The sequence below is a fragment of the Aethalodelphis obliquidens genome, unplaced genomic scaffold (assembly GCF_003676395.1).
Source record: "Aethalodelphis obliquidens isolate GAN/ISIS:26980383/991018 unplaced genomic scaffold, ASM367639v1 scaffold11, whole genome shotgun sequence".
NCBI classification, from domain to species: domain Eukaryota; kingdom Metazoa; phylum Chordata; class Mammalia; order Artiodactyla; family Delphinidae; genus Aethalodelphis; species Aethalodelphis obliquidens.
The window spans coordinates 8,777,340-8,801,675 of record NW_020837955.1 but is presented as its reverse complement, the minus strand read 5'-3'; the positions used below and the strand labels follow the sequence as shown (position 1 = coordinate 8,801,675).

The following is a 24,336-nucleotide window of genomic DNA, read 5'->3' as shown; positions in this document are numbered from 1 at the left end:
CCCGCCGCTCCGCGGCATGTGGGATCTTGCCGGACCGGGGCACAAACCCGTGTCCCCTGCATCGGCAGGCGGACTCTCAACCACTGCGCCACCAGGGAAGCCCCAGCACTACTTTCAAAAGCAAAAGCTGTCCCAGAATACCTCTCATACGCTGCTTCTCCAGTGTTCCTCAACCAAAGGAAATATTCTAACTGTTCAACGTATTTCAATAGACAGCTGCAGTCACATTTTTGGTTTTGAACTAGACAATCTCTTCAACGAGGTGGACAAAACCAAAACAAGCTGTGTCCCTTCATAACTTTCCCTGGCAGGTTACTTTTAAATGTTTAAAGAGCCCCCTCCCTATACTGCCCAAGTCGTTAGCAAGTGGCCATCCACTGTTTCTCTTTGTTCGCCCCACTCACTTCCTTCTTATTTTCCTTCACTGCAGCTTATACCCCTCTACTCTGATGTAAAGTTTCCTCTGAGTGTGGTTCCTGGGCCACCTGCACCATAATTACTCAGTGGAGGAGGAGGGTGGTTGTTAATAAGAAACAGATTTCTATGCCCCATCAAGTCAGAATTTCTGCCAAGGGTGCCCCACAGAGCTCTATTTTTATCAAGCAGCCTAGGAGATCTTTATGCACATTGAAACTTGAGACTCACTGCATCAGATAAAACTGCTCTAAGACAGTTACAAATAACCCCCTAAATACCTGCCTTGATCAGCTGAACAGTACCTACTTTCGAACAAACTCCTGCTTTGCTCTAAATGAAGTAGAGGTATTTCCTTTTTCCTCCCACTTCCCTCACCTTGCATCTTACCTATTAATTTGCTGTCTTTTAACATACTTTTATTCCATGGGACACATTTCTTTCAAGGCTTCATTTAAGGCTTAATCTGAGCACTGTGTCTACACTCCATCCACTTTCACCAGGGTATCCGACTGTGATTTCTCACTCAATAGTTCCAAGGCTAATAACTACTGTATATCTTTCCCACAAGTATCAGCTCCAAGTAAATTCATTCATTCATTCATTTATTCAACATTATTTATGAAGCTCCTACTTCCTGCTAGGAACAAGTGAGCAAAGACACAGAGGATATTGATCTTTTGAAATTTACCTTCTGCTAGAGGCAGGAGGTTGAGCACAGAGGTACTAAGATACTAAACAACTAACTGCACAAATATATCATTAAAACTGCGGTAAGTGCTACAAATACGAAATACAACAGAGGTGGTTATGCATTTTTTGGCAAAAATATCTCAGAAGTGGTGGTGTGTCCTTCTCAGTGCATCAGGAGACACTGATTTGCCCTGTTATCAGCAATGTTTACTCTGATCACCTAAGTTATGTCTGCCATGTTTCTCCCCTGTAAAGATACTATTTTTCCTTTTGTAATTACAAAGTGTCTTATAGGGAATTACTTTGCCAATATGCAAGTATACTTTTGCCCATTCATTTTAGCATCCAAAGATTATTCTTTTCTGAAGTGATTATTACTGTGGTGTTTGAAAATGGTGAATTTTCTATTTCTATCCTTCTTTCTATATTTATTAGTTTAGTTGGAGTTTTTGTTGAAGGTTGTTTAATTTTTTGTACAAAATTTTAAAATTTTAGGCTGTGAAATGGATCTATTTTTTTCTTTTATGATATCTGGATTTTTCATCATTCTTTAAAAGGTCTTCAAACTGACTGATGATAAAAATTTTTTTTAAATATGTCTACCAATCTTTTCTCCTAGTAATTTTATGGTTAGTTATTTTTGAATAAATACCGTTGATCTGTGTGGAATTTATTTTTATGTAAGTAGTATGACAAGGATACAGATTCTTTTTATCATTAGGCAAAAAGACCCTGAATCTCTTCAATTTTGCTTAGCTTCTTATTTAATTCTCAACTCTGCTCAATAAGGTGATCTGCCCAAACTAGGAACTAAGTACATATTTATTAAATTGAAGTAGTCTCTGTTAATTATACCTCAATGAAGCTGAAAAATAAAAGTCTGGGAGTGATGGATAAACTTACATAGAGAAGAGATATCGGCAATTCAGAGAGGAGGCAAGTATGCAACTGTGTTTGAGATACCCCAGGACTGGACTGAGAGTGGTAAAAAGAATGTAGAAGGATAAATAGCTATTGGGAGCGATTCTGAGGGGAAAAAAAACATAGAACCTGGAAGTTAAGTGGACAGACAGGGATATAGGAGCGTAAGTAGGCAAAGATACTGCAAATGTTGGCATCTAAGGGAAGTGGAGATGGTGATGCTTCTGACTTCAACAGAGAAAACTTCTCCTGTATCTCAGTGAATGGCATCAACACCCAATTACACACAACCTGGCAAAACTTGGAAACAGTCACCATGCATCTTCTCCCTCCCTCAACTCCACATCCATTCTACCACTTACAGTTGCTGAGTCACCCTCCAAGATATCTCTCAAATCTGCATTTTCTCACCATCTTTCCTTACAGTACCCAATCTGTGTCACCCTTTACTCTGTCTGCATCGCTCGATAGCCTTCTAATTGGTCTATTTGTTTCCATCATGCTCCCCTTTGTGTAATTCTATATACAACAGGTATGCTATTCAGATATTGTCATTTCTTCACTTAAAACCCTTTAATAGCTTTCCATCACTGTCAATATCATGCATCTTTAATAGGTCCCACAAAGCTGGGTCTGATCCTGCTGCCAACCCACCAGCCTTCTATTCACCCTCATTTCACACTTCTACTTCCTCTGTATCTTTCCAGTGTTAGCTTAAGCTTCTCTTCCTCAGGCAGATATTTCTGACCACTTCCAAACTAAGTCACACTCTTGGTCATATACTCATGAAGAAATACCATACAAACCCAAACTGAGGGATTTTCTACAAAAAAAACTGGCCAGTGTTCTTAAAAAGTGTCAAGATGATGAAAGACAGAAAGACTGAAGGAATGTTTCAGATCGAAAGGGACTCAGGAGACATGACAAAAAATGCCATGTGTGATCCTGTATGGGGTCCTGGACCAGAAGGAGGACACTGGTGAAATGTGAATAAGATCTGTAGATGAGACAATATAGTATTGTAACAATGTTAGTATCCTGATTTTGATAACTACCGTGATTATATTAACTGTTAATATTTGGGGAAATGGGTAAAAAGGATATACAGAAATTCTGTGTACTATTTTTGCAATTTTCTGGAATTCTGAAATTATTTTAAAATTAAATATTTTAAAAATGTTCAATTAGTACCTTAACGATCCCTTCAACAAGTAAAATGACAACAAAAGGAAAAAAGTTTGCATCATATGCAACATATATAATATTGATTATGTCTAAACTATAGGGCATATTTGCAGAACAGTAAGAAAGAGATACAAAGTTGAATAAAAATCAGCAAATGGAATGAACACGTCATGAGAGAAATATAAATGGCTAAGCAGCACGTGAAAAATATTAATTTCACTAGTAATTAAGAAACTATGGATTTGAAATGGTATTTCCACTTATTTGATTGATAAAATTTACATGATTGGTCATGACTGGAAGAGAAATTGGCAATTAAAAAAAAAATACACATTCCTGTTGACCAAGCAATTCTAAGTTTCCCCCATAGACTGTCCTGCCCAAATAATACACACACACACACACACACTCTCACACACACACTTGCTCCCACTGTAGCATGGCTTAAAAATATTACAATTTTGGAAATTAAAATACACAGCCATCAAAAGGAGGTTATTTGAAATAAAGAATCTGTACAGGAAATGAAGCCATTAGAAAAGACTTACATCTATACGTGCTGAACCAGGAAGTTGTCCGCGTTACAGCATTAAGTGAAAAAAAAAGCAAGTTGTAAAATAGCATATAACGTATGACTCCCACCTATTTTACAAAGCAAGTTGTAAAAAGCATATAACGTATGACTCCCACATATGTATTTAATGTATGTTGGCATTTGCAAGAAAGGTATCTGAACAACATGCACTGGATTTTTCTCAGCTGTTCTCTCAAGGATGAAATCATGAAGGATTTCATATTTAACTTATTCATTTCGGTACAATTTGTTACAAGTATGTATCACTTCATTATGACAAATTATACTGTTTTTAAAGCCTATACATTCTCAGTAGGTAGCTCCAGATTTGAAGCCTAGCCCTGCCAGTTTCTAGATGTGTGGATTTTGATCAATGACTCCCTGAGTCTGTTTCCCTTGTCTAACGTGAGACCCTTGCCTCACAACGTTATGAAGGTAGTGGTAGTTGAAACAGTTATTCAAGGGCTTTCTAAACCCAGAGAGGCTATCTGGCCTGATGACTGGGCAGCCTTGGTGTCACACCATAACGTGCAGCTGCTGGAGAGCAGTTTATTGGCTATAGACCTTCAGGAAAACAGCACGGGAGAACACTGCTGCATGAACCCTTCAGTCAGTCCTGCCAAATTCAAAGCCCCAAGTGCTCACCCTGCTCCCTTCTGCCTTTCCTTAATCCTCTCTTCTGGACCACGTACCATGTGTCCCTAGCACAAGAGTAAGGCTTGTTTGCATCAGGTTAGTCCCCTGCTCAAAAAAGCAACTGATAACCTAGTGTCTACCCGAAGAGGTCTAAACACCCTTGCTGGCCCTCAGTGCTGTGCACTATTAGACTTTGCTTTCCACTGCTTCCCAATATAGAAGTCTTGCCCTACTTTTCTTTTTGATCAAACCCTCTCTGCCCTATCCCAACATCTGTCATTCAGAAGGAGGTGCAACATTCTTTCCTGCCAACTCTGTGGTTTTCTGATTTCTTCCACCTGAAAACAGGTATTAATAAGAAAATTAAACACAGTGTTGGCTGCCATTATAAAAACTCCAAGGCAGCCTTGATGGCTATGTTATTCCATAAAAATGTATATGAAAATCAGAGGAATAAATGCATCAAGCTTAAAAACAGAAGCACAAATTTGCATATAAAATTAGATTTAGCTCCTAAATAGGTTTTTCTTTAAGTATGGTTTATTGACCACCTGCATCAGAATCCTCTGAAAAGGCTGTTAAAAGAAGGCTCCCAGGCCCCGCCCAAACTTACTGAATAATAACCTACGGGGGGGGGGGGGGGGTGGCACGGAAGTGATTCTGGTTTTTTGAGACTAGTTTGCGATGCACTGCCCTAGTTACCTTTCTAAGTCTTTCAATAATATTACACTTGACAAAAGACAAAGAACCTTGATGCCATAAGCATGTGATGGTCATTTACATTTCTTTCAAAAGCCACATTTGAATTTCTTGAACTTTTCAATACTTGGACAAAAAAAAGTTCCACACCCACCAATGATTGTAAGTGATTTTCATCTTTTTTTTTTTCCTTAAAGTACTATATTGATTCAGTAAGGAGTTTCTCTGCCCCATTTTTACAAAAACAGGAACGTATGAAGGATTTATTCCAGGCTTCTCTTTTCTAATCTCATTCCATCTACCACTTCCAATTGTTCCTCTTGTTAAAGAAAATTTATCCTGTGGAACAGTTTATAAACCAACCTCTCAAGGACAAAACAGATTGGAAAAGGAACTGAAGTCAATCTATCAGAAGATTGAAGCATGAACCCACAGGCATAAAGGCCTCTCCATATTTCTTCTCAGTGGTTGAAATGCATACTTCCGGTGTTAAAAGACAGGGCTCCAGCAATAGGTTAAATAAAATTATACGGTCCTTAGATGAGCTGAATTTAAACTTGATCACCATCACTGACTGCAGTTTTCTTTATGCCTTTAATGAAAAGGTGCACAGTTGATTACTGTCCTAGCCACTCAAGTTTGAAGTAACATTCCCAAAAAAGACCCACAGTGGAGTTTCCCCCAGTACCTGCAAAGGCAAAACAGGCAGGCAGCGTTAACTGGGGACTGGAAGGGTTAAAAATGAGTCATCACTGGCCTCCTGTTTCCAATAAACCAGGGTCAAATCAAGTCAAGCAATCAAAATGAATAATTTGTGATGAGTCCCTGAACAGCTATCTCTTGTATGAGGCTGGGCTGAATCTTTGGTTCATTTAGGGTGAAAGCACTGAAACCTAAGTATAGCAAAAGTTTAAAAACAAAAGACGAAATTCACCAAAACTCAAACTTAATCAAGTTTAAACTCACAAAATTTTAAAATAGTTCCTTTAAAAGAAACTGGACTTTAGTTAAATAATTATGTAATTTGCACAAAAGGGTAAAATCAAACAATGCAGACTGTATTTTTAAAAATGAGATTTAAAAAATTTTCCTCAACTAAATAGTATCTGTGAACTTTACACAAGACCAAGTAAAGTTTTTGCCTCCTTAGAAAAAAACAATACTAGTTACAGATTTCTGAAATTTATTTATGAGAATAAAGAATTATAAGGACTAATGTAATGTTAAAATATTGAAATCAGTGATGACATACTCCTTGCTAAAGAAGTTCTGGAGGAATGCAGAATTTTTGATTCTTTGTTGCTACAGCAGTCTTCCCACCTATAATTAAAATCTGGCCTCTCTTTTTTTTTCTTTTTTAATTGAGGTATAGTCGAAGTATAATATAATGTTAATGGCAGGTCCAATGATAAAAACGCCTGGCCTTTTATAATTACACGTAATTATGTCAAGTCAAAGAACAGCTAAAATTTACTCTGTAAAATATTCTGAATAAAAATGGTTATGAAATGTCATCATAACTTCACCATGGCTTCTGAATGGGAGATATATAAGACTCTGAGAGTGTGGACAAAGGTGGATGGCATAGAAGTTTTTCAGAATACTGATACCTTTCCAATAATATAATGTACACATAATTATTCGTAACATCTCTCTTCTCCAGTGATTCTTTATATCTAACGTAAATGTCTCCCTAATATGTGTTATACAGTATATATTATATTACATATAATATGTAGTATAATGTATATATTTTATAATACATACCTTATATATAATGTATACATTATATTATGTATACACGACATACACTGTATAAAATGCATCTAATATATATTATATAGCTAAATAATATTACATCACACAATATATATAAAACATATAATGTATATATTATACATTATATTAGGGAGACATATCCTGCTGCCTCCAGCGAAGAATCACTAGGTACAAGGAAAGATATTACAAATGAATATAATATGTATTGCATATGTCAACTGTTAGGCAAAAACAAAAAATAACCTACTTTTAAAGCATATGTGAAAACACAAATTGGACCCCTTCTTAAAGTATTTAATGAAACACATTTACAAAATACCCAAACATCAAGGAAAAACAGCAAACGTTTTGTACAATAATCTGGGTACTAATTCTATCTATATAGGAGATGACAATCTCTGCAGTGGAAATGACTGGAGCCCTGGATCTCATTAGGACAAGCCCCCACTTTTCTCTCCCCAGTCAGTGTCCCCAGCACCTGGCATGTGATCAGGGATACACACAAGTTAGGCAAGCAAACACCAGAGTCGGATTGTCTGGGTTTGATGTCCAGCTCTATCACTCTATCCCAGCCTATGGCCCCGAGTGAATTACCTGGCCTTTTTGTGCCTCAATTTTTTAATCTGCAAAATGGCACCTATTCCATAAGGTTGTTTTATGAATTAATAACAATGGTAACAACTAATACATGTAGCAGTTAACCTTGTGCCAGACACTTCTCAGTACTTTTCATTTATACCTATTTATTCATTTAATCCTTCCCCAAACCTTATGAGACAGAAACTAATATCCCAATTGAAAGATGAAGAAACTGAAGCTCAGAGAAGTTAGTAACTTAATCAAGGACCCACAACTCATAAATGGCAAAAAGAATTCATGTTCCCAACCACTCCATCATCCTTGAGATAACAAATGTAAAGGCTGAGTACAGTGCCTGGCATATAGCACATGTTTAATAACTAGTATTTATTAATAAGTATTTGTCAAACGTTTGCAAGATTCTGAGGTTACACCAGGGCTCGGCAGGAAAGAATGCTGTGATCAACTGGTGAGGTGTTCCGTGGATGTGGAATACGTGTGTGATCACACTATGCCCCAGGTTTACGATTCCTCTTCCACATAAAACAAAGAATCCTGATGTCTGGCTGTCTGATGTTTTCCCTTCTTCATCTCAGTGTCTCTGGGATCTTATGTCAGGCTGTCATTATCTGACATCACATTTCACCTCCACTCTCTCCTTCTGTTAACCCACTCACTCCCCATCCAACTGCCAAAGTGCTCTTCCCAAAAGATGCTTTCATTACGTACTCCTTTCAAGGAACCTACCTTGAATTGGCTACTTGATCTAAATCAAAATTCCACCCCCTTGCTTTCAAGGGACTTAATGAGACATGGAAGGAACATGCCTTTAACTCTAGTTCAAGGGCTCAGGTGCCTACTTATCAAATGAATACTTGATAAGAATGGCCATGTTTCATTATGCAGAGAATAGCAGTAGTGTTTGTGTTACTTCACAACAGTAATAAGCAATTTTTAAATTTTATTTATTTTGGACACAGCCCAACAGGAAAACCTTTTGAAATGTTTAAGGATCTCATTTGATTTTTATTCAGGATGAAACAAGCTTGATTGGAGGACAAAAAGGGAAGAATATCAGAGAAAAATCTGCATTATTATATGCACCATAATGTTAATATCCAGACAAATTTCAGTCAGCTTTCTAATCGTTCATCCTGAAATTAGATCATGAATCATAATCACAGGGTAAACCTCCAATGACTGGGGACGTTAAGTCGGAGCTATTTAAAAAAAAAAAAAAAACGGAAGGCATAACACTCTTCATATTCAAGATCATACAATGCACTCATTTATTCTGAAAGGCTAGCTAGAGCTAATCAAAACATACGAATTACTGGTGTTTATATCAAGGGGCTGCTTTTAATAAATACAAGTTACTCAGTAGCCAGTGGTCTGAATTAATGTCTGTAAGCCAACCACATCAATGGACAAACATAACGTGGATTTAATTTAAAATTTAGAAAGAAAATCAAATATGAACTTTGAAGACTTAGCAATTTGCCAAAAGTTTAACTGGCTTTTCTACTCAACATGAGGAGATGAAGGATTGTACTAGAAGTTCATCTAATTTGCTTAGAAATGCAACTAATTTCTGACAAAAGGCATATCCAGATGTAGCCACATCTAGATCATTCCTGAGTTGAACATTACGATGTCAACTCAGGATTTCTGAATGTACACTCAACACATCCAACTGGACAATTCACATGTTCAGATAGCTGAAATAAGCAAGTCAGTAAGTACCAATACAGTGGTTTTTTCTTTGTTTGGTTTTGTTTTGTTTTAGCGGGATCGTTATTGTTCCTTCAGTTGAGGAAGTTGGTCTTAGTTGACTATATCAATTGGCTCCAATTTAATGAAACATTTGATGATTCATATAAAGTTATGGCTAAAAATAATCAGTACTAGAACAGGTGATGTAGTAAGGTTGGGAAGATTCTAGAATTGGTATTCATTTAACAAATATTTAATGGGCAGCTGAGATCCATTAGCCCTCAGGGGTAGAGAACTGACTCTCACATTTTCAAGGATGACCATGAGTCATTTCTCGTAGTTTCAATTGAAGCTACTCCTAAATCTTTCACAGGGGAGAGAAAAAAATGCTAGGATTAGACAGAATCACAAACCCAGTGGTTTATAAGTGTGTCTAATTGGTAAATGTATCCTCCCTGAAGGCACATGGCATTTTCTGGGCAGCATCTACTATTTCTTCTACCCCTCCGATCCTGAGCAAGAATTACCAGGTTTTGCTTCTCTATAAAAGGCAACCTCGCTCTCTGGATTGTAGCTGTAAGTAGTCTTGGGAAGAGTCCTTGAAGGAGGAATGTGATCGAACTGTGTTAAGACCTTTGTGCCGAAAGTAAACAGAGGTAACTATTACTAACAATTCTTTATTTTTTATCAGTCCTTCTCAGAAGCTAATCCCCAAAACAGTCTCCTCTCCAGGAAATAATCTCTCTGCTGAGGACACCCTTGGGACCACGATGCTCCCACTTCTCCCTCCAAGCCTTTCAATGGGAATGAGTCCTATAAAACAGAGCAAAAGTATGCAAGAAACTGGCCCTAAAGACCACAATATGGGTAAAGGACTTGGATTCTCTGCCTGCTGATTTAAATGGTGCGTATGTTACAAAAGACTGTAAGAAAACACGTTTCTTCTTAAAATTCCCAAGAACCAGCTAATACATAAATTACAGGTGAAGTAGTATGTTCAAGAGCAGATTCCCAAGAGGCAAGCAATTTGCTGTATACATGCTTGAACAGAAAACAAGCAGCCTGTTCATTTTCCAGGGAGATTCTAATAACATTTCATGCCTTTGAATGAAGATGTAATGGAGCAAACGGTAAACAAGAGGTACCTACTTCCCAGTGCCTTCCCAAAGGCATTGACTCAGTATTAAAAAGAAACATAGATATTTACAGTGTAGCTATAAAATGTCTACAATAATAGAGTCACAGAGTACATTTTTTATACGTATATATTTTAAAACAGAGTACCTTTTTGAAGTTCAATTTAGCATCCATCCCACAAACATAAGACTGCCAACTGAAACAAGATCTGGAAAAGCATAGAAGATAGTGGCTTAAACTCTGTGTAAAACAACCATAGAAAACTACTCCCCGAAACTTGAAACAGAAAATCAAACATTCACGTGTAATTGAATGGCTGGAACAAATCTGCCATATTGACCTTGACAGGGCCTTGAATCATGAGATCATAAATCAGCATCCTGGTGATATCCATTATAAACTTAGAAATGCCTTAAAACCTAAGACTTCATTTTATTCTCAGTGATTAGCAAGATGTTTGGAAAGCACTGTGCTCTCTGGAGCTTACTTTGAAAGATTCAAAGATTCGAACACCGATTTCCAGAAGGCCACCCCCAAGCCACCCAGACACTTAAGATTTTCTTCAATCCTCTCGATCAGCTTCTGTTTCCTGAATTACTTATTGTTTATTTATTTATTTTCAAATTTCAGTAATTACAGCACCTTAGGCTCTTGGCTATCAGCGGTGTGGCTTGTTTCAGAGAGTTCTGGAAAATTATGTTTTAGTGACATTCCACTTCTTTGTGTGTTTCATTAAAGGCTCTCCGTTAAGGCTTATAAATTATTCAGGTGAGGGAAAATGCCTTATGAGTGGCTCATAAACGGCGTAACAGTGGCTCATAAACGGCGTAACAGTAAGCATCATCTAGAAAGGCATGACACACGGTCCTGAAAGGACGCCTGTTTTTCCAACCGGCGCCCCTTCCCTCCCCACACCACGCACCCCCAAAGACAATGCGGGGGGTCTCTCTGAACGCCGACACCATCTCCGAGGCCGCGCCCCAAGCCTAAACCAGAAACACCCGCGTGGAGGTAGATCACTGCGGGCGTCCCACCCTGCCCCCAGGAGCCACGGCTTCCTGCTTTCCCCATCAAGGTGAAACTAACCCCTCGGAGCCCGCTGGGAGGCGGACAGAGGCAACGCAGGTTGAGGCAGCCGACCGCAGGACTCGCAGGAAGGAAGTGAGCGGCCGCAAAGCGCATTTTCCTCCCGCGGAGCAAGCCCGGGACAGGACGTCGCCAGCGGAAGAGGGGCCGGCGCGCGCCAGGCCACCGGGCACACGCGTCCGCCGTGCACACTTGCGTGTGCCGGTGCGCGCACACACATACACACACACGCGCGCGCGCGAGCGCGCCTACTCACCAGCAGCCCCTGATGTCCGGAGCCCGCGTGGGATGGCGACTGCAGCGGCTGTCCCCGCGCCTGCCGTGTGGCCTTGGCATCCGTCTGGCCGCTGCAGCCCGGGCAGCGGTGGCTTTTGCTAGAAGGCACTGCAGTAGGGTGATAGGGCACCCAGCGAGCAGGCGCCCGCTCCCTTCACTCTGCCGACCCTCCTCCGCTTCTCTGCGGACTGATGGAGCTTTGCTACATTCACTCGTTTGGCTTCTGTGCGTTCCTCTCTTCCTCCTCCCCTTCGCTGCCGTAGCTCCCCAGCGCCCAGCGCAGAGAGCTCCCTCGAAAACCCACGCGCAGGCCTGGCGATCCCGAGCCTGCAGCAGCCGTCCCTGATGCCGCCGCCGCCGCAGGAAAATAAACTGTCACTGCGATGGTCCCGGCCTCCTCTGCCCCGGCCCCTGGGTGCCGCCTCCGCCTCTGCCTCCGCCCCTTCCTCGGCGGCGGCCTCCCGTGTTCCGCAGAAAACGCTCGCGGGTGGAAGCAGGTCCCCGCGGTTCGGCCTAGAGCGAATGTGAAACAATCGGGTGCGACTTTCTCTTCTGAAACCCTGCCCGTCCCCTTCTCAGCCCAGAACCACGTGAACTCTCATTTCGCTCCACCATCAGTTTCACTGAGGGGGACCAGAGTGGGTGCCTTTTAAGTGCACACGTGAGGTGATACAGCTGGTTTGACCGTGAACTCGCATCGCAGTCAGAGGAAGGATAGGGTTTTCGTGAAAATCCCACTTACACCGTATTAGGAATTCCACCTTGAGATTTATCCATAACCCCCCCCCACACACACCGTGAAACAGTTTAGTCCTCCTCCCCTCTCCCTGCTCTGTGTCCTGTGGTAATGCAGGCTATTATGATATCTTTGGGATATTATATTATTATCATGTGCATTGTTTTTAGTATGGTCCTGGCACTGAGCCAGGCACTCTACATGAAATCTTATTTCATCCCCTCCACAGCCCTTATAAAGGGTACTCTTACTTTTCCCATGACCGAGGCACAGAGGAGCAAGGTAATTTGTCCCAGGTGACCCACCTGGAAAGTTGTAGAAGTTAAGATTTAAATTCTGATCAGATACCAAAGGCTATTCCTATTGGCTTTTAATGTGTAAATCTCTGAATGTGTAAACATTATACAAACACTACTACTTCTGAGTGAAATGCAGACATTTTTTTACTTTTTCTGAGTTTGGTTGGGAGGTTACTTCCAAGAGAGGGAAGTGACTGCAGAGAGAGGAAATGGAACATGAACTTTTTCTAACCTGCTTTTCTTCAGGAGACCAAACTTCTAGCCCTGGTTCTGTCACCAAATGAGCTGTTTGGCCTAAGGCATTTCACCCTCTTAGGGCTCATCTCCCTGCACTGGTTTTTGAAATGGAGAGGTCTGGCTATTACAGGCAGCCTGCAGCCTTGATTTTTAAGAAGCAGTGGTATCATTGTTTTTTCTAATTTTGAATTTGAGTCTAAATTTTAACAAAAATTCAGACTTTGGGCATGTGCTGGAAAGTTGGAAGGACTGGCAACTTTTGCTTCATGGTGGGTTCTAGCAGCCATCAGCTAGAACTAAGTAGTAGGTGTATCCTTTAGACTGGGAAGATGCTCTTCAGTTTTCCCCAGTCCCCACCACTCCTATATGCCCCATCCCCTGACATTGAGGATATGGTAGACATTTGAGTGTGTAGTTCAGAACTAGATAATCTCATGACCTACTAGACAATCTAAAATTCAGTGATAATTAAGAAGATTAATCAGGGGCTTCCCCAGTGGCCCAGTGGTAAAGAATCCACCTTCCAATGCAAGGGAGGCGAGTTAGATCCCTGGTTGGGGAACTAAGATCCCACATGCTGCAGGGCAACTAAGCCTGCATGCCACAACTACTGAGCCTGCACACCTCAACTAGAGAGACCACGTGCTGCAAAACTACAGAGCCCACATGCTCTGGAGCCTGCGTGCCACAACTAGAGAGAGAAAAACCCTCATGCCACAACTAGAGAGAAGCCCATGTGCTGCAACGAAAGGTCCCACGTGCAGCAATGAAGATCCCGCGTGCAGCAACTAAGACCCCAGGCAGCCAAAGAAAAAAAAAAAAAGATTAATCAGATTCCTAAAAAGTATTATGAAATAAAGAATGCACATAAATATTTATAGTGGTCATTGATCATAGACTTGTTGCCTAGAATCCCAAACTCTCATAAAAGGCAAAATAGCTCAGCACTCACTGTCTCCTCCCCTTAGCAGCTAGCATCATGGGACCTAAGTTCAGCCAATCAGAGTCTCCTACCCAAGTCTCTGAATCTGCAGTCTGATTCAAAGGGACCTTTTAGAAATAATACCATTATCTGTGGAGTAGCTTTCGTGCCCATAGACAGCAGTGCCAGCAGTGAGAGGTGGGACTGTCCAATGGCAGTACCAGTGGTGTCCTAAGTGGGCTGCTTGGGTGGTGTGGCCTGTTCTGATTCCAGCTACCAAGCTGCCCTGCCTGTTTCATGAGCCGGATTCTCCAACCTTTCTGTCTCTTTGGTATTCTATGTAATGGCCTTCCAAGACATTTCTCTTCTGCTTAAGTTAACCAGAATTGGTTTTCGTGTTTGCCATGAGAACTCTGACACAGTGAGGTTGGGTTGATCCAAGCTCTGCCTCCCTTTCATTAACTGAATTAGTGAAAAGTGGGCACAGAAATATTTATACATCTTTTATCTTAGAGAATTTTAAAGTGTTCTATAATTTTGCTTGCACTTTTAAAGATTCTATTTCAATATAAATTCCTTTAAAAGATAGATTTTTTTTGCCTTTATCAATTATATTAACAAAGATTGTATATAAATAAACATTGCCCATCAATACTGGTGAGGATGCAATGAAATGAGCCCCCTCATCTGGTGGTATAATTTGGATACGCTGCCAGGGAAGGAATTTATCAGTATGTTAACAGAAGCTGTAAAATACACACATCCCTTTGCCCAAAGTAATTTCACTTCCAGGAAGCAATGTATCCTAAGGAAATCTGAAATGAGGAATCAGATTTTTCCACTGGGATATTTATCACCAACTTTGGGCATTAGAGTTATGTTTATGATGAAGCTGCTTATGATACAATGTTAAATAAATAAGAACGATACAAAACTGCAAAAACATATAATCTCAAATAGGTAAAAACACAGGGAAAACATCTAGGAGAATTTATTAAAATTATCCCTAGAGATTTGTTATAGGCAATTATAATTGCCTTCTTTATACTTTACTGTAATTTAAATTTTCTATAAAGGGCATGATTTCATCTTCTTTAAGGAAAAAAAGATTTAATAATTAAAAATAAACAATATTGGAAGCCAGAAAAATATAAGGTTGTATCTATCACAGTGCCTCATTCAAAATAGGTACATAATAAATGTTTGAGAAAAGGACAAAGGTAGGAATAAAGAAGAGAGAGAGGAAAAAATGAAGGACGCACTATTTCACAAAGAAGAGTGATGAATTAAGGGACTCCCCTGTCTTTTGTTTAGTTGATGGTACATATAGAAACAAGACATTACATTCTAAATTGCTTTATTAAGTAATGCTGCATTTGAGTATTTCCCAAGTGCGATAAGTGGCAAAACATTAATACCTTTCTCACTGTATAAGTAACAGGGAGTCAGCACTCAGAATTTTCTGCCGTTCCACAACATCAGAGATAGATCTGTTCAGAGAAGCTGGATGAGCACAGGGTGCTGGTATTCAAGAAAAAGAGGCAACCTCTTGCCTCTGATTGGCCATCACATGGAGGTCTGCCACTCTCCTTGGGGCACCCAAAGTCCACGAGTTTGGAGTAGTCTTTATTCTCCCCATCAGTCGACATCCTAAGAGAATCTTATTTGTTGGAACTGACTGTACCAGGAGAAAGTGGGCAGTGTTGAATTTACATTGATTGAGGAACTGAAATTAATTTGTACCCTCCTGTAATTGTTTGGTGTTTGCACATAAAATGGTGCTCCTTGGGGAAATAATCGCCCTTACAGGAGGTCCTTGCTGAGACCAGATGGACTGGAGTTCTTGTTCTTTGTTTCACAGATTTAGAGTTTCCTGGCTCTGGATTATCTTTAAAATCAAGGGGGAAGGGCTTCCCTGGTGGCGCAGTGGTTGAGAGTCCGCCTGCCGACGCAGGGGACGGGGGTTCACGCGCCGGTCCGGGAAGATCCCACATGCCGCGGAGCAGCTGGGCCTGTGAGCCATGGCCGCTGAGCCTGCGCGTCCGGAGCCTGTGCTCCGCAACGGGAGAGGCCACAACAGTGAGAGGTCCGCGTACCGCCAAAAAAAAAAAAAAAAAAAAAAAAAATCAAGGGGGAGAATGAATTAAAATACCCAACTCATTCTATTAGAAGAAAAATTCATCTCATAGGTTGTGTACTTAAAAGCATGTACCTCAGAAATTACTATATTCTTAAAAACATGTGTTCTTAAAACTCTACGGTTTGCTTTTGTTTATACCAATAATTCTCAAAGTATGGAAGTGACCCTTGAAATCTTTTCAGACAGTCAAAACTATCCAGTCTACTCAGCAAGGTCAAAACTGTTTTCATGAAAACACAAATCCATTCTTTGACTTTTTTTTTCATTCTCTCATGAGTTTGCAGTGGACTTTTCCAGAGCTACATGGATGACGTTGCCACAGCTAGAATGCAGGTGCAAGTGTGAGAATCCAGTCATCTCTTATGAAGCCAGATGTGAAAGAGATTTGTAATAATATAAAACAGTGCCAATTTTCTCACTAGTTTTTGTTGTGTCTGGGAAAAATATCATTATATTGTAATGAAAATGAGATGTTTAGTTTAACGTGTAATCAGTTTATTATTTTTAATAGATTGGTAAATATTTTAAGTTTCTCTATATTATTTTCTAGTATAGTAAAAAATGGATAGATATAACTCACTTAAATGAAAGCTCTCCAGAGTCCATGATAGTTTTTAAGATTAAGACTGTATAGGTGCACACCTGAAACTAACACAACACTGTAAATCAACTATACTTCAATAAAAAATAAATTTAAAAGAAAAAGACTGGGGGCTTCCCTGGTGGCGCAGTGGTTGAGAGTCCACCTGCCGATGCAGGGGACGCGGGTTCATGCCCCGGTCCGGGAGGATCCCACATGCCGCGGAGCGGCGGGGCTCGTGCGTGAGCCATGGCCGCTGAGCCTGTGCGTCCGGAGCCTGTGCCCCGCAACGGGAGAGGCCACAACCGTGAGAGCCTCGCGTACCACACACACACACACACAAATAATAATAATTAAAAAAAAGAAAAAGATTGTATAGAATCCTGAGACTGAAAAGTTTGCAAAAACCATTAATATGTGCCATTAAGGAACTAACAAGCTCTGAATAACCTATTTTTTCCTCAAACCTCGTTGAGGAATTATAACTGTGGCAACTAGCCTGTGTCAGCAAATGCAGGAAGCAAGTGCTTCAAAAATGGAAACTGCAGGCACGTTTGACCTTTTCCACTCCTGAGATTTATTTTGCTGCTCTCTTCCTGTTAATTACCTAGGCTTGGAGAATTCTATGTCCATTATGTTCTCATATCCAGCATACTGGATATGAGGTGAGGTTTCAGAATTCCTGGAACCTCATCCCACTGAGCCTAGTGTTTCCATCAAAACATGGGAATGTTGGCCGTGTTACAAAGGTAGCTGGGAAGCTCTTAAGGTAGTTATGAACCTGATAAATATGAAAGCATTTTGGAAATTACAATGTGCTTTACAGATATAAGGCTTACTACTACTTAACATTTCAACATCCAGACAGACATTTGATGAAAATGTGAATTCTCTCTTCAGCTGACATTATTTAATCTCTTGGATTTAGGTACATAAGATATTGATAAATGCGGAACAAATAGTAGTAGTGTTTGTAGCAATAGATTTTTTTCTAAAGACCTTTTTTTGCAGTCTGACTTACAGATAAAAAGGATGTGTGGGGAGGGACAGACAGGTGGAGCGAGAGCGGGAAGGAGGTGGTAGAAAAGCATCTGACCCTCACCCTCACTGTCAAAACATATACTGTGATGGTCACATCTCCCCTGGGGCTACTTCATGCAATAGAAATCCTTCTGTGGTAAGCTTTGACTATTATTTAACAGCTATTCAGTAGGTTTGAGCAGAAACAGTGCAAAACACACAAGATAGCACTGTACTTGTTATTTAAATTTAAAATGTCTTTGGTCAACAGAAAAAGAGTACCTTCTGTTTATAGAAAAATGTGCCCACTGGAGTTTTCACTGGACTGAATAATACCTTCCTAAAATACAACTATTAAACTTATCTATTGCTATGTAAGCAAAGACATGACCTTTTCCAAGGACAAATAGTAAAAATAGCAGATCTCTAAATATACATTTAGGCATGTGCTGCTGGGCTTAAAGCTTAGGCTCATAATGTAGATAAACACTAATATCCTTGTCTGCTCGGGCTGCTGTGACAAAATACCACAGACTGGGTGGCTTAACAACAGAACTTTTTCTCATAGTTCTGGGAACTGGGAAGTTCATATCGAGGTTCTGGCCGACTGGGTTCCTGGTGAGAGCTCTCTTCCTGGCTTGCAGACACCCACCTTCTCACTGTGTCCTCATATGGGGGTAGAGGGGAGAAAGAGATCTCTCTCTCTCTTCCTCTTCTTATAAGACCACCAGTGCTGTAGGATTAGGACCCTACAATTATGACCTTATTTAACCTTAATCACTCCCTAAAAGTCCTGTCTTTAAGTATGGTCCTATTGAGTCACATTTGGGGAGACCCAATTCAGTTGCTAGCAACCTATTTGCCATTTGAAGTAAGTCCAAAATAGACCTTGAATGAAGCCACATAGTTTCATACAAGTCACATGAAAACTGCAGGGTTCTTTGACTCCAAGGCACAAAATAATCATGACTCTGTCATTGTCATACACTCATTTATTCAGTTTCTCTGACTAAATGTCAAACTTTGCCATCACAGGTCACTGTCATAATCCATTATGTTTTCAGAGACTCGAATAAACACAAAACACACTCTGCCCTCCAAAAAGTGAAGGGAGAAATTCTAAGAGGTTGTTGTTATTGCCTTTCTTTGACTTAGTCATGTTTTTTTACTCAGAAAGATCTTTATCGTTCTTTGAGGTGGAAAATAGGGTACATTTTCCTGAAGAAGCAGAGTTTTCAAATTTGAGAATCAGAAGTTACCACAGATATCACCTAGTCCAACTTTCTTACTTCACAGAGGAGGAAACTGAGATCGTGAAAGTGACGTCGACTTGTCAAGGTCACTGTAGACTGCAGCACCACAGCCGCGTCTTGAGTCTGTTCCATTACAGTCAGGAAATGTGGTTAGCTCGCCACTAGCTAGTGTTGGTAGATTTTACCTTTACCGACTGTACATTCCTTTCCCAGACATGATGCCAACTGGTTCTCTTAACCCTGTGAAACCAGAAGGCCATATGTGAGGCCAGAGGGTAAAGGGTTATGCTTCTAGAAGGGGTACAATCTAAAAGTGTGGAGGACAGAAGACTGCAAATCTGCAAAACATATGACAGTAAGGGTGAGAATTAAAGTGGAACTCAAATGCCACATAGAAACAAATGGGTATCTGTTACATAGTATAAAGGATAAATGAATTTGTGAAATTGGATATGAAGTGGCAGGGTAGTTGAGCACAAAAAATGGGTCTTTTAGTTGGACAAATTGTAATCAAAGGCAAGTTGGTTAATTTCTCTAAGCCTCAGTTTCTTGATGGGTAAATACAATAGAAATTTTTTTTTCTTTTTTGGCTGCACCACAAGGCATGTAGGATCTTAGTTCCCAGACCAGGGATTGAACCCGCGCCCCCTGCAGTGGAAGCACAAAGTCTTAATCACTGGACAGCCAGGGAAGTCCCAATGGAATTCTTATGAAGAGTAAATAAAATCAGATCTTTAAAGCATCTAGCACTATGTGTAAGGCAGGAAGGGGTTGAAGGAGGTTTTGAAGCCTGGACTACAAAAAGAATGGTGCTATTGTTAACCTAAAGCAATAAAATAGCCAGTTATTTTTATGGCAAAACGGATTTACTTGGGAGCAGCAAAGAATTGCAATTCAGGACATGCAGCTATGGCAAACCACAGGCAAGTCTGATGAAGCAAGAGAGAGGAAACTCAACTTTTATAGAGGAGACTGGGAAGGTGGGAGGGGCTGTTATAAAAAAAGAAGTCCAGGGCTTCCCTGGTGGTGCAGTGGTTGAGAGTCCGCCTGCCAATGCAGGGGACACGGGTTCGTGCCCCGGTCCGGGAAGATCCCACATACCGCGGAGCAGCTGGGCCTGTGAGCCATGGCCACTGAACCTGCGCGTCCGGAGCCTGTGCTCCGCAACGGGATAGGCCACAACAGTGAGAGGCCCGCGTACTGCAAAAACAAAACAAAACAAAACAGAAGTCCAGTGGAAGAGACTGGGAGGAGTTCAAAGTACAGTGGCTTTTCATTGGCTGAGTTGTGACAGTCTCTCATTAGCTGGGCTATTACCAGGCAAGGAGAAAATTTTCCTTCCTCCTGCTGGTGGTAGTAAAGTAGTGTCTTTTCCCGCCAGAGGTGCAAGGTACACCTCTTTCTGTTGGAATCTGTATTTTTTTTTTAATATTTATTTATTTGCACTGGCCCTTAGTGGCAGCAGGCTCCTTAGTTGCAGCACGTGGGCTCCTTAGTTGTGGCATGCAAACTCTTAGTCGAGGCATACATGTGGGATCTAGTTCCCTGACCAGGGATCAAACCTGGGTCCCCTGCATGGGGAGCACGGAGCCTTAACCACTGCACCACCAGGGAAGTCCCTGTTGGAATCTGTATTGATGGCAAGTGGTACGTGTGGGAGAGCTCGCTCTTCTGGCCCCTCAATTCAATTTTTGTGAGATTTCCCTTTATTATTTTTCACATTATTATTGCTAGAAAAAAAATCAAGCAATAATATAGGCTATATGAGACGGTGATGTGTTGGAGACGATGAAGAGCAGTCAAGTGGAAATGCCTAGTAATCCTGGGAAGTTAACCTTAATGTGTAGATTTGGAGGACATTTGCTGAGTGGTAATAAGTAAAAGCCAGAAAATGGATGAAAGCCTCAAGGATGAATGGGGAAGGCCTGGGCACCACGGATTGAACCTTAACAAATGTCCACATGTACTGGGCTGCAGAAGGAAGAAGAGCCAGAAAAGGGCAATCTTAGAAGAGAGCCAGGCGTAACTGAGTGTGGGGAATATTAATTACAAAACCGCCACCCTTTACTGGCCCTTCTCTGAGCCAGGCCCTGTGCTGAGTGATTTGCTTACATCACCTCACTTTATCCATGCAACCCAGCAAGGTAGGTCATATCATCACCTTCTTTATTTCCAGGTGAGAATATGGAGTGATGCAGCCATGATGAGAGCTGGCACTCTGAACCACAGGGACAGAGGATCTCAAGAAGTAAGGGGTGGTGAACAGGGCCACATGCTGCAGAGATGGCAAGGAGAACAAAGTCTGAAAGAAGGCAATTGGATTTTCCCGTTTATGTCACTGGTCGTGAAGAGTACATTTTCAGAAGAGGGGTGGGCACATCCACCATGTTACAGGGAAGTGAAGAGGGGGTATTGGGAAAGGAATGGGGAGCCAGCTGTGCACCAGTTACCCCAAAGGAAAGCAAGGACTAGATTGGTAATCAGGGGATAACAAGAGCCCAGTAGCTTCTTCCTCCAGGCAGGGAAGCTGGTGGCAAAAGGAAGATAGAAGACTGTGGAATATGGAAAAAGTTAATGAAGACAGTAAGATCCTGAAGGATGGGATCAGTAATGCAGGCGTGAGGACTTGTTTTCAGAACAAGAGAACAAAACTTCCCATGTTCTACTGCCTTGGAACTCTTTCTTAGCACACTCTTGTATTCAAAGAAACATCCGTTCAGCATCCAGGCTTTAGATAGCAAGTTAAAACTTTGCTGTGTGACCCAAAGATGCCAAAGGACTTGTTTTCATGGCTAAATGGGTTTTTTTTCCCCTCATTAATTAGTATCTTGTAAATGGCAGTTACTCCAGGGTTTTTGTTGTGTTCCTTTTCTACTCCAAGCCCCTTGTCTTTATTGTGAAATCTACATAGCTTCCTAGACTCTTTCCAATGACTTATTCTCACATTATTCAGATTCCCTACAAGGAGAGACCAGGAATTAACCTATAAGCAAGAAGCCTCTCACCACCTCCTGCTACCTCTCCAAGTCCAAGAAGAGAGTGGAAAATTGAGAACATACATGAACATGTATTCTCGTCACATGCAAGTCATCTGTGGCAGAAGGAAAGGATGAAAAGAAAAGTATAGGGTCGAAGGCCTGTGGTATCCATCCCAAAACAAAGTTCTTTGATGTAACATCCCATCAGGTAGAGGCGCTTCAGGGAGATAGGAACAGACATCAGCCATGCAGTAATTACTGACCTCAGAGTGTTCAATTTTAGGTTTCCAGGTGCGATCTAAGGAGTTAAGGTTTGAGTGGAAGACCCTTTACACAATCTTGGTTCAGCATTTTCCTCCGTACTTGGATCATCAGAACCATGAACATGGACCATGTCTGCAAAAAGTGAGGACATTTACTGCAATGATTAAGAGAAAGGGCTTTGGAGTCAGCAGACCTGGGTTTGAATCTTAATGCTGCCACTTTGCAGCTGTGTGACCTTTGAGCTGTGAATTAACTTCTCTGAATGTTAGTTTCCTCATCTATAAAACAGGGATAATAATATACTTCAAAGGGAGTTTGTAACTATTCACTTAGCTGTTGTAGTAAAGTACTTAGCACAGTGATCAGCACCCTGTGGGCCCTCAATAAATAGTCACCAATACAGTTGATAGTGAAAGAGGAGTCCCGGTTAGCAGGGCAGTCAGATGGGCGGAGTCAGATGGAGAGACATCCCTGAGCCATCCTGCAAGTTCTTCAGCCACAGAATAGTGTGTGTATGGAGTGGGGTCTGAGGGCTGGGGGCACAGAGTCTGCCTATCTACCTACAGGCCATTTAGCATGCAAATATCTAAGCTTACTTTCCTGGAAAGTGGTGTGCTCTACTTGTAAGCATTTGGATACTCTTTCAGCCCTGATATCTGAGCCCAAAAGAGATATCTGCAATGCAGGCTAGACTAAGGAGACAAAATGCATCTGTCAGCAGATGTTTCATTAAGATCTGATTCAACTTGATTAAAATCGGTATAGACTTAGCCTAAGGAAGCTGTTGCAATAGGAATAACTACTCTAGCATTGTGTCAGTGCCTAGAGAATGATTTGAATTCTGGAAGCTCTTGGATGACAGGGGATGGATTTATAAGCGATTTTTAGTTTCTTCTTTTTTTGTAGTTTTTCTAATTGTATGATTTTTCTATTTTTTCAATATTTCTGCCAAGAACACCTATTACAAGTATAATAATAAATTTTTTAAAGGTATTAAGGAAATACATCTCTCTCACTAAACACACCAGTGTGAAAAACCAGTCTGAAAGGGGAATCGGGCCACTCTGTTCAAGATGGTTTGGAAGGAATTCCCTGGCGGTCCAGTGGTTAGGACTCGGTGCTTTCACTGACGGGGCCAGGTTCAATCCCTGCTTGGGGAAATAAGATCCCACAAGCCAAGCGGAGTGGCCCAAAAGAAAAGAAAAAAAAAATGGTTTGGAGAGGAGAGGGCTTGGAGGTAAGCATCTGGGAGTAAGATGGAAAACTTTGGATTTATCCCCAATATGTTCTTTCCTTTTTTTTTTTTTTTTTTTTTGTCTTCCTGGTAATGGAAAAGAAAATCTGTCACTGAAGGACAGGGATATCTGAAGCTGCCAGAGGGGTTGAGGGTGGAGAGTGAGGCTGGGATATAGCCTTTGTTTCAGGAGACAGACCTGGTTGATCAGAAGGTTTTATAAAAGCTAAGGCCTCCAGTGAGTCTTCTGCTGAGGGTATCTAGGCTATGCCCCGGAGGCCCTGCCTTAAACTAAGAACTCCCAGTGGGTGCTTTATAGAGTAAATCTAGGATGAGACTGAGGTTTGGCTTAGATACCCTTGGTATCCACATCTGCTTGCATGCTGGCCTGTTTATGACGATAACACATTCCTCCCCTCTTACCCCAGGCTTGGTAGGATACAATTTGTGATGGCTAATGTTATGTGTTAAGTTGATGAGGCTTAGAGATGCTCAGATAGTTGGGAAAACATTATTTCTGGATGTGTCTGCAAGCATGTTTCTGGAAGAGATGGCATTTGAATTGGTAGCTTGAGTAAAGAAGATCACCTTCACCAATGTAAGTGGGCATTATCCAATTCAAAGAGAGCATGAAGAGAACAAAAAGGCAGTGGAAGGGCGAAATTGCTCCCTCTGTTTGAAATGGTACGTTCACCTTCTCCCGCCCTCAAACATAGGTAGGTGATCCCAGTTCTTAGGCCTTTGGGCTTAGACTGGGACTACACCATCAGCATTCCTGGGCCTGTAGCTTACAAATGGCATGTCATGGGACTTCTCAGCCTCCATAACAGTGGGAGCAAACCCTCCCCATAATACAGCTCTCTATATACATCTCTCTATATTTACCTCATTGATTCCATCTCTCTGGAAAACTTTGACTAATATACCATTTAACCAATGACTCAACCAACATTTTGAGGCAAACTGCACACGATTTGCTTC

General features: G+C 41.1%; 1 protein-coding gene across 7 annotated transcripts in view; it reads right to left on the bottom strand.

The window, feature by feature from the left end:
* STAMBPL1 (STAM binding protein like 1) overlaps nucleotides 1-12,127 on the bottom strand; it is a 46,354-nt gene extending 34,227 nt beyond the window's left edge. For 2 of the 7 annotated variants that reach the window (XM_027111965.1, XM_027111961.1), the window contains exons 1-2: nucleotides 11,673-12,115; nucleotides 10,478-10,538 (exon numbers count right to left, since the gene is read on the bottom strand). The gene's annotated coding sequence lies outside the window, so the exon portion shown is untranslated. Of the gene's footprint in view, nucleotides 1-10,477; nucleotides 10,539-11,416; nucleotides 11,546-11,672 lie in introns of those variants that run through there. The other 5 variants (XR_003433812.1, XM_027111964.1, XM_027111962.1 and 2 more) reach the window with 4 other exon arrangements.
* Nucleotides 12,128-24,336: the final 12,209 nt, after the last annotated feature.